Below are 14,620 nucleotides of genomic sequence, written 5' to 3' on the forward strand. Positions count from 1 at the left end.
GATAAACTTGTGTAGAACTATTTAGTATAGAAATTAGCTGATGGTTAGATAAAAACACTTCTTCCTCAGGCCATTCATTTTCCATCAGCATTACATTTTGCCGAGGCTTTCACTCAATTTAACAATACATTTGACCATCAATATTATCAGTATTATAACCTTACCAACAATGTCAGTGCTACAACGTATCACAGCAGTAGACGTAACATAAAAAATAAGAATCAAAATGCATAGGTGTCATGTGCCAGTGAGTCAGCTCTGACTCCCGGTGACCCTATGAATGAGTGAGGTCCACAATGTCCTGTCCGCAACAGCCCCGCTCAGCTCCTGTAGGTTCACGCCTATGGCTTCTTTTATGGAGTCAATCCATCTCACATTTGGTTTTCCTCTTTTCCTGCTGCCTTTTATTTTTCCTAGCATCATTGTCTTTTCCTGACTTCTCATGATGTACTCAAAGTAGGACAGCTTCAACTTTATCATTTCTACACCAGCAATGTTTTAAGATTAATTTGCTTTAGGACTCACTTATTAGCTTTCTGGCAGTCCAGAAATCAAAACATATCCATACCTTACTAGAGTCTTACTCAGTCATTAACAATCAGCAGTTCATCATCACTTGTGAAATGAATTTATACAGTTCATTTCACGTTATATGATGAAAATATCTCCCAGAGCAATGTCACTCAGGTTTCCAATTGATCTTGTCAAGTTAAAAGCAGGGGTGATTTTAGCAACATAAAGTTTTAACCTTTCAGGCATCTGCAACAATTGAGCTAAGAGACATTATCTCTTGCTTTGAGCCTTTATCAAAAATATATTGATGTAGGTGATGTTGGATCTGCCAGCAGTTTCTGAGTGTGGGCAAGGATCGTGTCTCGTGAAGCCGAAGAATGGAAACACGGACCAGGGAGAGGCAAAAAGTTTTTTTAAAAGGATAGTTTATTAGAGGCAAGAAAAGAGGTTGCAGCTCCCGAACAGGAGGGGGTCCCGAATGGGGGGTGCCCCATGACTGAGGCAAAAGCTCTTACTTTTATACCTTCCCTTGCCTGCTTGGGGAAGGTGAGCTGTTTGAAGAAGGGAACTTGTTTGAAGAAGGGAACTGGCAACTTCTAATGAAATTCGTCTACCAGGTTTGTTCTGCTTGTCCATCCTAAAGAATTAGCAAAGTAACCCACTCTTATCTATCAGATCTGCTCCATTTGTCAGGCCAAAATAAATTTTATGATTAACCTCAAGGCCTTGTTACTTTATGTCCTGGAGTGAAGGCGTGATTTCAAAAACTGAAGTTTTAGGGTATGACTGTCTTTGTTTATTCCACCAGGGACCTCCCTGTCTACCTAGGGACATGCCAACTCTCCTGTATCAACATTAATGTAATATTGGACTGCCATCATTGCATAATCCATTTACTCATTATTTTACCCTCAACTACTATTCCTCCTTTCTGTTTATCATTTAGGCTTACCCAAAATAATGCACCTTTATGGGGTAGGAAATAAATGAGGAAAGAAATTAAGACAAAGCTTTCATTCTTCTAAGAGGAAGGACTATTTAAGGAGGGTCTATGTAAAGTGGAAGTATAGAGAAAAGAGGCAACATGTAAAGGTCTTCACTCCCATTTCCAACTATCAACTACGAAAATAGATATTTGAGATGGGGTGCACAATTTGGTAGAAGCTCTTATAGAGATTTGGGAAATCTGAAAACATGGCTTCACCAAACATCTGAAAGAGTTGGGTTCCTCAAAGTAGGCCAAGGTCACATCTAAGATGATATTCATGGGAAGGAAGATCAGTCACAACAGCTGAAGGAGGTGCCAAAATATAGCCTCTCAGAGGCCCCTACTAGAGTGCAAGAGGTATGAAACGGCTTCCTATACTATTTTGCTTTTCTCCTATTACTAGTGAACTTGACCATCTTTTCAATACATATATTGGCTAATTTATCTGTGAATTTTCTATTTATAACCTCCATCCATTTTTAATTAGGCTATTCATCTTTTTTATTGATTTGTAATAATTATATATATATATATAGTATATGTCAATTTTGTATATATTACAATTATTCTTCTCAATTTGTTTTAATCTATTAACTTTATTTATGGTATATTTTATTATACAAAGTTTTAATTTTGATGTGACCAGTTTTAACATTTATTTTTCATATGATTTCTTCTTTGTGTATTTTGCTTCAGAAATCCATCTATTATCTAGAATTCATGAAAATATTTGTTCATGTTTTCTAAAACTTTAAAATCTATTTTTCACATTAACATCCTTAAACCATCTAGAATTTATTTTTTCTGTATGGAGTGAGATTAGGATATAATTTTATTTTTACCATATGGAAAGTTAATTGTCTTAATACCATTTATTGAATAATTCATCCTTTACCCACTGATTTTTAATGTCTCATCCATCATATGAATACTTTCTTTTTTGCTGTTCAAATCATAGTATGATCTTATTTGTTAGCATTGAATAACATTTACATAACTTCATTGGTATTGAATAACCTTTGCTTTCCTGATATAAATGTTACCTAGACATGATCTCCAAATATAAGGTTTTTTTGTATAATTGCTGCATTTTATTGGATACTATTTACTTAGAATTTTGTACCTATATTCATGGGTGAGATTGGTCTATAAGCTCCTTTTTGTATTATTGTTATTCTTGGTTTCATATAGAAAATTTATTCTGGCATCCTAAAAGGTTAACCAAAAGGTTAAAAAAACAACAACAACTGTGGATATTTTAATGTAGTTCAAAATTAAATGCTTCAAAAGAATCTCTCTTTATCCTATATCTATTTCACTTCCTCCCTGGCCTAATGCATGGTTAATAACAAACAAAACAAGGAGAAGTGAATAGTGTCATTAATATGATATCATATAAAATGTTACATTTACTTCACATTATTCGGTATGACTAAGTGACACCTGTTTTTAAAATGTACAATGTATATTTTTGTAGTTATACTAATTAATTTACAGTATTATCTTTTCTCCATTCATATAAAAACATAAATGTTTTCAACAAATTTATGTTGAATGTGATTATTAATGACAATGCCTCCAAATGATTTATCTACATTACATAACTTTAATTATATTTTGAAAAAATCCGTTATGAATGTTTCCCATATGGTTAAAATTACAAAGTTATAAAGAGAAAGGACTAGACCTCATTATTTCTAACAAATAGGAAACAGTCTAAACCAGGGTACATGTTTTTCTCACCTATAACGATACAAAGGGAAGGATTCCTTTTAGTACTAGAGAAAATTCCATATGTATAAGTCATATAAAAATGTTGAAATAGTAATGCTTTAAGAGAAGAAATCATTTGTACCACTGAAATATATATCACGAAATATTTTTTCAGTAGCAAACATACTTCTTAATAAAAGCTATAACCAGAGCATAAGGTGCAACTTATACAGTATGAGGTATAGGTCTGGAGCTACGGAGTCTGAGTATATTGGAGTATGATTTATTACTAGGTCCCAGCTCTGACTCGTGGCTATGGCTTCAGCAAGTCACTTAAAATAGTATCCTGTAAGGTCTCTTAGGAGACAGGTAGCAATCCTTGTTCTGGATCACTCCTTTTGTCATTTTGTTATCACATTATTCAAACTTTAATATGCATTAGAATTAGAGAACATAGAACTTGGGAAAGACCTTTAAACTAGTCCAAAACGTGATACACAGGAAGAATGTATCTAAATGATAACAGAGACCTATGCATGTAGATTATTCTCAAAGACCTCTTTAGAAGACTTTACAATCTTTTGAAGAGCTCCATTTGCCTGAAAAATCAAATACCAGTAAAGAACAGAACACCACTGGACCAGCGTTATTGAAAGAGTGGCATTTCATCACAAGAAAGAGTGATTCAATTAGTTGACCATCCTATATATTTTCCACAACATTTGGCAATCCGAGAAAATGTTATAGATCAGAAAGAAACGTGAATCATTATGATCTTCAAACACTGTACTAGAAAGGCAGCTTTGATTGTTACGGCATCTAGCATGGCATTCTTAAAAGCAGCACCTCGCAGTTCTTCTGGCTGTTTATCTGATATCTTGTTAACACCACTCCAGCTTAATGAGTTTAATGAGTATAAGTTAGGAAGAAGGCAGATGTGGGTAAACCACAAGAAAATTAGCACATGAAGGCTTTTAGTCACTGTTATTCACTGATCATTTTGAAGCTTTTATACTAAACCTGAGTGAATAGTAAGATTAGATCCTTTGAAATGTATTTCAAAACAAAATGATCAATATCACATGTAATAAAGTCTAAGTGATTTCATATCACCAAAGCATAAAACAAGTTAATTTCTATAGCATGACCAAGTCCGTCCAGTACAATTTATTAAGCTATATTTCAAGATATAAAGAACACAAAAATGGCCAATTGACCAAAGATTCTATCCTCCATCATTGAATATCGTTACCATATCATATCATCATAATCACTGAATGTCCATTTACCACTAGAAAATACAAAGAAGTATAATCCTGGTTTATAGAGAATTGAAACTTACATTCTAATTGCAGATACAAAGCCCATCCATCTAACTGGAACTCTCACAATAAAGTACATTACATACACAAGAAGTATTGTGGAAGTTCAGGGATATGCCACATCAGGGATATAGTATCACGATGAGCTGATATTATAAACATTTTTCTGATGATAAATGAAAGAGAGTGAGTAGGCTTCAGATAAATGTAACATAGTCTAACCAAAAAGTGAGGAACGGACCAAAGTGGTACACAAATGTGAAGTGAAATGGATAACAAAAATTTTTCAGAAACGTATCAAGTGAGGATATCCAATTAGGAATGCCCAAGAACCAAGGATAAGCGAGGGAGGGAGATACAGGAAATGTCTCTCTCTGGACATACTCCAGTCTGCAGAGCTAATGATCACTATCTAATGTGTCACTGGGTCTAAGCAACAGGTATTTGTTAGCAGCGTCTACAGCCATAGGGAAAGCCCCGGGATGTGTGTGAACCAGAACTACTAGGCCAAAGTTTGGACCACAGATATGCCAGTTTCCCTGACTCTTCTACTGCTTTAATCTGATTTCAGGAACTCAGTACAGTGAAAACCACATCTCAAAGATCTATTTTCTCCCATTTCTATGTTTGAAATGCATAGTGACTGTGTCCTGACAGATCATGTGACACTTTTGCAGACCACATCTGAAGACCAAAAGTTTTATCCATATGCATTACAGGAATAGTCATTTAATCTGAGGTTTCATTCTCTCTGTGGGTGTCAACAAATAGTACTGGTCAATAAACAAAGAAAGAGACAGTAATGCAGGGAGAAATAAAAAAAAAAAGAAAGAAACTTGTCCAGGTAATTGATAGGTGGATAGGCAACCAATCCAGGTAATTGATGCACACATTAAGTAAGGTTAGGCATAGAAAAAGACTCCAGATACAAGCCAAGAAAATAGAAACCAAATGAAAACATGAAAGTTTTGAAACAAAGACTATGACACAGAGAATTTCTATGCCAAAGTGATGAGTTGCCATGACATGTTTATAGAGTACCAGTGGCCTCAAACAAGGAATGGACTTACGGCTGGACAATATAAAGCAGAGAGATCATGTAGGTAGTTGTCAGAAAATAGGCTATAGCCAGATTTCAGAAGGCCTCCAGGAAACCTTGCATCATGATGCTATACACATCTAGACGGTCTAGCTGAGACTTTCACATACTTCTGTCTACCCACTGCCTTTAGTAGAACACGTTGCTGATCCTCACGTTCCTTGTGGTTTTTTCGCTTAATGTTCCCTCTATCTGAAATACTCTTCCCCCAGATTTTCATGCGGCCACTCCTGCACCTCCCTCAGGGATTTTTAAAATGGCAATTTAGTGAGGCCTTCCCTGACAACCTGTTTAAAATTTCAATCTCATCCTCCCCTGCCAACACTGCTTAATTCCCTTCCTTGTCTTGCAGCACTGATCACTCTTATATATTAAGTAGTTTTTACAGATATCTTTGTTCATTTTTTGTGCCCTTCGCTAGTTTATAAGCTTCATCCATGCAGAAATTGTTGGGATTTTCTCCACTATTCAATCAGAAGGATCTAAAAGAATACTTGTTGAGACTCAAACATACGTAGGTATGACTGCCTGTGTGTTAACAAGTATAATTTTCCAAATAGAATCAGTGGCCTTAGTAAAGGCAAAGTGAGGTTTGAAAGCAGCAGGAGAAACCAATAATCCAGTTTGATAAAAAAATAAATAAGTAAAAAACAGAAGGTATAGAGACACATAATCTGTTTCCCTGAAAATAAGACCTAGCCGGACAATCAGCTCTAATGCATCTTTTGGAGCAAAAATTAATATAAGACCCAGTCTTATTTCACTATAAGATAAGACCAGGTCTTATATAATATAACATAATATAACATAATATAACATAATATAACATAATATGATATGATATAATAAGACCCGGGCTTATATTAATTTTTGCTCCAAAAGACGCATTAGAGCTGATTGCCCGGCTAGGTCTCATTTTCAGGGAAATACGGTAGATATGTGATGAGAACTTATTTAAGTCCATAAAAAGGCCATATATTTTATAAATGATATGATAATATTAAAAAGTTGAGATTATACATCAATTAGAATAAAGAAAAGTCATAGCCAGAGGTTTAAAACCTGAAAACTATTACTGTTGGCCCAAACGAATCAAGCAAGGACTGTGGCTAAAATACAGAAAATGGAAAGTGATATACACTAGATAAAATTCAAGAGGAAACAACCCTTTTTTAATATACATATATACATACAGAAACAGAGAAAGACAGAAAGAGGGAAACAGAGAGAGAGAGAGAGAGAGATGAATGTATTTATACACAGAAGTAACATAAAGGAAGGGAAAATATTATTGTGTTCTGAAAAATGTAAGTAAAACCTAGGAGCTCAAAAATAATTCCAGAGTTACCATCTATCAACTTTCTTAGGGTATCATGAGTCACCGGAGAAACGTTACTGTTACTCTGAGTCACATTACTTATAAAATAAACCCTAATTTGATTTCATACATCTCCTTGAAATTTGGAATCTTTTCTAAAAGAAAAATTTTAGTATAAACTGAAAATATAACAAGGTAGCAGAGAGCTTAATAGGGATGTCACATATGTGGGATGAACAAGTGTGTGAAAAATGAAGTTGGAGTTAGTAAAATTATAAAGAGCTGTTTGAGAGTTTGCTTTTAATTTTAGTAGAGTACCAGTTAATGAGACCATTAGAAGTCCAAAATGTTAATTTAATGAAAACCTCCAATTATATTCTGTTAGATTTTCCCATTAACAGTATTAACTTTTAGCAGTTGTTCTCATTAGACATTAAAGGAATATCAAAGAAATCAAAATAAAGGGCGTGTTTAAACCAATAGAATTAGGGTATATAAAGACTAGCTGAAGTCAAGTGAAAATTTACAAGAAAAATTACAGGAAATTTCTCAGAAGAACAGAAAAGTCTAAAATATGTAAAAAAATGCATTCACATTATGTATTATAATTTCTGCCCATGGTTGATAATACTGTAATTAAGTCTAACTCATGGTTTAGACTTGTACTATTCAATGTGTGTATTTTTACCCCCAAATCTATTAAAGGTGCCCACATTATTATATAGATTGGATATAGGCAAAACCAGACATTAGATGCCCAAACTATCACCAAAGAAACTTGATGTTTGTTCCTGGATGGTAAATATTTTAGAATCAAGTGGGGGGTGGGGGAGTGGGAATTCTTGATTTACATTTCACTAGTTCTCTGTAATAATTTCAACCACTACTGTGATCAATCCAAAACTTTATATAAGTGCTGTTTTGAAAAGATTTTAATTATTTAAAATATTTTTGACAGATAATATTTTCGGTATCTGTACTTGTTTTACTTTTAATGGTAAATATGTGCATTTTATAAATAGTCCTTTTTAATGAATATTTAAACAGCACTGCAATGAATATCCTTGTCTGTTCATCATTTTGTTTATGTGTGATGTATGATATTTTAAATGTTTCATGAAATATATACTAAATTTGTTGGTGTGTTTCTTACTATCCACAGCCCATAATTTTTGCTATAGCAACAAACTACATAGACAAATTATTACATGATACAAATTTCCTTTCCCAGCCAGCCCAGGGAAACTGGAGTGTATGAGCTTCTGATTTCAGTACTCAGTCTACCAAAGAATTGGCTTGCCAATATTCATTATATGACACAAGAGCCTGAGCTCAGACAATTAGATTTTCTCCCTCAGGAAAATAAATAAATAAATAAAGACTTTAATTATTTCATTACATTGTCCGTCTATTCTCATCATCATTTTGAGACAGGTTAGCTAGTATGTCCTTAGGTAGGCAGGGAGGTCCCTGGTGAAACAAACAAAGACAGCCATATCCTAAAACTCCAGGTTTTGAAATCACTCCTTCGCTCCAGGAAATAATGTAACAAGGCCTTGAGATTAATCATAAAATTCCATTTAGCCCGACAAACCGAGTAGATCTGATAGATAAGAGTGAGTTACTTTGCTAATTCCTTTAGGATGGGCAAGCAGAACAAACCTGGTAGATGAATTTCATTAGAAGGCACCAGTTCCCTTCTTCAAACAGTTCCCTGCTTCAAATAGCTCCCCTTCCCCAAACAGGCAAGGAAAGATATAAAAGTAAGAGTTTTTGCCTCAATCATGGGCCACCCCCATTCAGGACCCCCTCCCACTCGGGAGCTCTGACTCTTTGCTTTCAATAGACTACCCTCTTTTTAAAACTCTTTGCCTCTCCTGGGTCCATGTTTCTATTCTTTGTTCTCACGAGACACAATCCCGGCCCACACTCAGAAACTGCTGGTAGATGGAACATCACCTACATCATTTGGGGACTCCCAGGAAAAATATTCCTCCATCAATTTCAAATGTCTTTCTTATTTGTTGAATATGTTAATTATTCCTATTTTAAAGCCCTCATGTGATTATTTCAGTATCTGGGTCAGCTGCATTTGTTTCCATTTTCTGTCTATTTATTCTCCTTGGATTTTAAATTGCACATTGAACATTATATATGAAAAATGTTGAGGTTTTAATGTGTTATCTTCATCCAGTGAGGGTTCACCCTCTCCTTCAATAGGCAGATAGAATAGAGGTTGATAAACTGCTTCCAATCAGGGACTGAGCTGACCTGAGGTTGCATTGAAGTTTTGATAAGGTCCACTACCCTCCTTTCTGTTGCAAATCCCAGAGTCTATCCGTTCATGGGTTTTAACTGGGGCAAGAAGGGGGGGAGGTCAGGGTGGATGTCCACAGGACCACTGTGAAGACTGTGAAATCTTTGCTCTGCTTTTTAATTCTCTCAGAAGAATGTTGAGCCAACCCCTTAGCTGTCTCTTATTACAGGGAATTGTGGTCCCTTATATCTCAACTTTTTGTCTCTCAAGCCCTATGAGACTATCAAAAGTTCTTCCAGTTTCTCTGTCTCTGGTTAATATCAACTCTTACCCCACTTTGAGAATCAAAAATGCCCTGAGGGAGATAAATAATGGTTGCAGAATATCTTACTCACTTCTGTGCTCAGAATCCGCTATATCAGGATTTTGTCCCCTCAAGACCTAGTTGCTAGAAAGATTATCCATTGCCTTCGACATTTATTTTTCACCTGGCTTTCCAAGTTTTCCTCAGTGGAAGCATTGGTCTGCCACAAACTACTCCATCATAGCTGGAAGCTGAAATCCCTCCCTCAGGAATTTGTACTAAGAAAAAGCAAACCAAAAGCAAACAAGCAAACAAACAAGCAGCAAAAGAATCAAATCAGTTAGCAGTGGGTACTAAGACTGTAAAGAGAAATTTGAGGCAAAGTTAACCTTAATATGCAAAGCCAAAGTCATAAGAAAAACAAATACAGTAAAATAATATAAATCCTATAGAAGCATCCACTGAATTTAGTTTTCCTTGGAAACTTAATATGTATTCAACAATAAAGAGTTCTGTAATACAAAAACCATTGTGAGAAATTTAGGGTTATAAGTACCGAAACCATCAGCTACTTCAATATATTCATGTGCTTTATGAGTCTCCTAGATCTCTTCTATAACAGTGTCCCAAATGTATTTGCCCGGGGAATCCTTTCATTACAGAACTGTGAAAACTTGGACACAAAAGTGGTACCAGAAAATTTTGATAATATTTGATAAACTATAAGTCTAATATATAAAACAAACTAAAACAACAGAGTAAATAGAAAAAATGAGTGACTATTAGCAGGAAGCATGAACTTATGCTGTTGAGGTCCTACTAACACTCTACATACAGGTATGTAGGCCTATGTTATTATTATTCTTAGAGTCCTTTAACATACATACCTACGTATTGGCCAATAAAAATATTTATAGTAATCACCTCCACCAAAAAACAAACATAATTGGCATAAATAAAATAAAGTATTTCAACCAGTATCTTTTACTTATAAATGTTTCATTCCATTAAAAATTACTACATTTATGTGCTCTATTATTCTGAGAAACATTTTGTTTCAGAGGACAAATCTCATGGGCATTCTTCTGCACTGAAAAAATCACCAAGTGGTGATCTTGATTACAGTAGATATTTCGACTCAATTCTCATAAACACTGGGCCAACAACTACCATCTTCTGTGAAAGAAAAGAAAAAAATGACGTATCTACATAGACTCTCTTTTGACCTGAGAATTTTTCTACTATTCTGCATTCATTTAATATCTTAATATTATTGTGAATTATTATGTTATACATGTGTTAGCTACTCTATAAAAAAATGAAATTAAAATACCTTTTGTGAACAAGTTCACTAACAATGAAAAATTCAAGAATGAAGTATCTCATAAAACTAAGAAAAATGAAGAAATAAAAATCTATATTATTCATTTTCATTTGTGTTTCATTGGAGAAAAGCCAGCGAAAGGTGATTAAATTGTTTGTGGAACAAAATTCGAGACAGCATATTGACCCAATATTCATTTTCCTATTGCAAGCCAGTGAAATATTATTGTCAAGGATTCTACAAATGCATAAACTATTTTTATCCTTCATGCAATGAATAGAGCTTGAAGAGAAGTAGGGAATTTTAAAAATGAGAATGAAAGAGCAAAGAAAAATACTATAAAGTATTTTAGAATAAACAGTTTAGGCACCCAGCCGGTGGACTAAGTATGTCCATTGTGCCAGGTATAGGACAAAAGACAGCGTGGTACTGTAACAAATGAAATAGCAAAAGCTACATCCATATGCATTCAAATTCATTGCTTCTGTAGCGCGTGGGCAAAGCAAAACACAGCAAGGCCTAGATTCAGCATGTCAGTGGCTATTTTTCGATTTCCACTTTAGATACTGCCAGCCCCAGAAAGTAGTAAAAAGAAGCAAGGTTGAGAAAGTAGGTCCTTTCTTTTCTTTTGTTAATAGCTCCCTTGTCCCATCCTTCATCCTACAAACACCTTCTATTGTTGTGCAACCTCTGGGAGAGCCCTTCTAGTTTCCAGATGGATTCTGCCAGATTCATGAATCACTTAATATTAAAAGTCAATGCCAATTAGATCTTGAAATTTACTTGATTCTATTTTTTTTTTTTTTAACAGTACTGTTTGAAAACAGTACTGGTTCAAAGTGGACACAGGTCATGCAGTCATACCCCTTGAGGCTCGCTGATTTTATCAATAGCCGTAGAGGCCAGCTAGGAAGCAACTCCACCTGGCATATACTTGCAGTAAATGACAAGGCCATGCCAATGCTTCATCTGTCATTCTGAATCTGATTTTTCTAAAAAGTATACAAGTTGATGCTTCATAAATTTCTCTTTGTAGAACTAGTCATTTCTTTGAAATTCATTCTATTTTAATAGGATATTCTTTACCACCAAGAAGATTTCCTTCTGGAAACATAGTCCTTTCAAAAGAAAATTGTAGACACCCCCAGAAGTGATTAAGTGTGAAGAACACATTTTTGTGTGTATTTATGTAATGACACTTTTTTAGTCCAGTGCAATCTCTATAAATAAATTTCTATTGTCACGACAATGTGAAAATAATGACTGTTTCATTAGACATTTCAAAACTAAGCTCCTATTTCTTTCATTTAAAACTAAAATGTGTTTCTTTCTAAAAATAGTCCACCAGGCTTCCAACTAAAACTCCCGGAAGATTCCCTCTGCGTGCCCCTCTGAAATAAACCTTAAGTTTCTCTCTGACTGAACCCTCGCTGTTTTCTCTTTTTATATCTCACTTAGGTTAATGTCTGGCTGTTTTCCTCCATTGTTCCTACTTCTCTCCCACCTTCCTTTCAACATAAATTATCAATTCCTTATTCAATATTCAGGCTCTGGGGGGTTCACCAGGATTGTTGTGAACCCCTCAAGACTGGCTGCAGAAGAAGGGTTCATCTGTGAATGGAAATTTGTGACAATCACCCTTAGCAAAGCCATAGGATTTCTAACAACCTTGGTTTGTTAAATTGATATGCAAAAACATCAGCTTAGACCTCCAACCACAATAAAGGAAAATCTTCTCTATCTGGAGAGAACTATGATCACATGCAGTATGTTTAACTCACTTCATGTATCTTTGAGTCTCTATATTACAGGCCTCTAAGACTCTTGATCAAGAATTAGAAGTAAGCTGCTTGAAAGAGAGATTTCTTGCAGATATTCCAGAAGTCCAACACTACCAGTTCCACATGTTTCTCCCTCTGTCATTCCCAGTGACTGGCCAAAATACGAGACCCTGCAGTATACTGTCTTCTCACCATTATTATCTGTTTATAGGGCTTTCATCCCCACATTTTAACTATTAACATCCAACCCAGAATAAAACCCATTGTAGAAAAAACAAAAGTACCCAAGTAGTTCCCTCCATTTGCTTGCTTTAATTGAAACGCAAACTTCAACAAAATCATCTCTTCCCTCACGCTGTCTTCTGGGTAGGAGTTGCTCTTTCTCCAGAATTAAGGGCTGCACTGATGAGACAGCATAGGGGAGTGTGCTCCCAATGAAGGAATGCTAGATGTCCAGGAGAACAGCTGACCACAAGAATGCCACCACTCCCTCACTCCCTACACAAAAGTGCAGAAGTAGCTGATCATTATCTCCCTTCTAATCACTCATCCCCTTGCAGATGTGGAAACCACTGTTCTACATGCACAGTTGATCAAGGTTTGACAGCTATACAACCTTTCTGGGGTGATGCTAATGAGCAATCTGCCATTTTGCCCCCACAATAGGCTCAAACATATGATGTATGATCAAAAAGTACAGTGAATGTTTAAATTTAAATATATATATATATATATATATTACAATAAAGGACGCATTTCCATTAGTCCCCCTCAAAATACACCCCCTTGCTGCAAATACATATATCCCATCATTCTTGCCATTTTCTGAAGCAGTTCTGGAAGTCCTCTTTTGTGAGTGTCTTTAGTTGTACTATCATGGCTGCCTAGATATCCTGAATCATTTTGACTTTGGGGAAGAGCCAGAAGTTGCATGGTGCCAGATCTGGTGACTAAGGTGGATGAGGACACACTGTGATGTTTTTATTAGACAGAAATAGCCATACCAGAAGCCATGTGTGACATGGATCCTTTCCACTGTGATCAAAACAGATGGTGAATGCTGCTGCCGAGTGCCATCCAATGGATAGGCAGGGATCTTCAATATGGGAAATGGCTCATTGAATCTTAGAAACAGTGTGTGACCAGTTTCAACTTGTTTGGTGCAGTCAGTCAGGTTTGAGCTACTGTTGAGAGAAGGTGTGTCTTAAAGTGTGTCATAAATCATCGTCCATCATAACAATGCACACATCGTTTCTGGTATGGCAATTTTCTGTCAAATAAAAACATTATGGTGTGTCCTCATGCACCTTATTCACTAGATCTGTCACTATGTGACTTCTGGTTCTTCCCCAAAGTCAAAATGACCATGAAAGGAAAATGTTTTCAATGGATTCAGGACCTTGAGGCAGCCATGACAGGGCAACTAAAGATACTCACAAAAGAGGACTTCCAGAACTGCTTCAGAAAGTGGCAAGAATGATTGGATAAGTGTGTTTGAAGTGAGGGGGTTAATGGCAATGTATCTTTTACTGTAATATTTATTTTAATGTAAACATTCACCGTATTGTTTGATCACACCTCGTGTGCTTAGTTTTGTAAGAAATTGCCAAACTTTCCTTCAAAATAGCCATTTTTCTTTTCTACCAAAAATGAATGAGAGTCCTTGTCTCATTCCCTTTTTGGGATACAATGATCCACCCTTAAATACATGCTCACATATTACTCATTTTTCTTTTAAGACTTGTCTTTTCCAGTCAGTATTCATTGCTGCTTCCTCTCTGATCTCATAACATTTGGTGAAAAACCTTACACCACTTCCCAAAGCACATGGCAGTGTAATGATTCTCCTGCTACCACAATGATACAATTCTCATTTTCCTTTTTATCTCAAAATGATGTATCTAAAGCACACCTGTAATTTTTTAATAAACGTTTATTTAATTAATTAATAAGTGTATAAATGAATTAATGTATAATATGATATTTCTGTTTTCTTTCATG

This window comes from Rhinolophus sinicus, linkage group LG01, assembly GCF_036562045.2.
Source record: "Rhinolophus sinicus isolate RSC01 linkage group LG01, ASM3656204v1, whole genome shotgun sequence".
Lineage (NCBI taxonomy): Eukaryota > Metazoa > Chordata > Mammalia > Chiroptera > Rhinolophidae > Rhinolophus > Rhinolophus sinicus.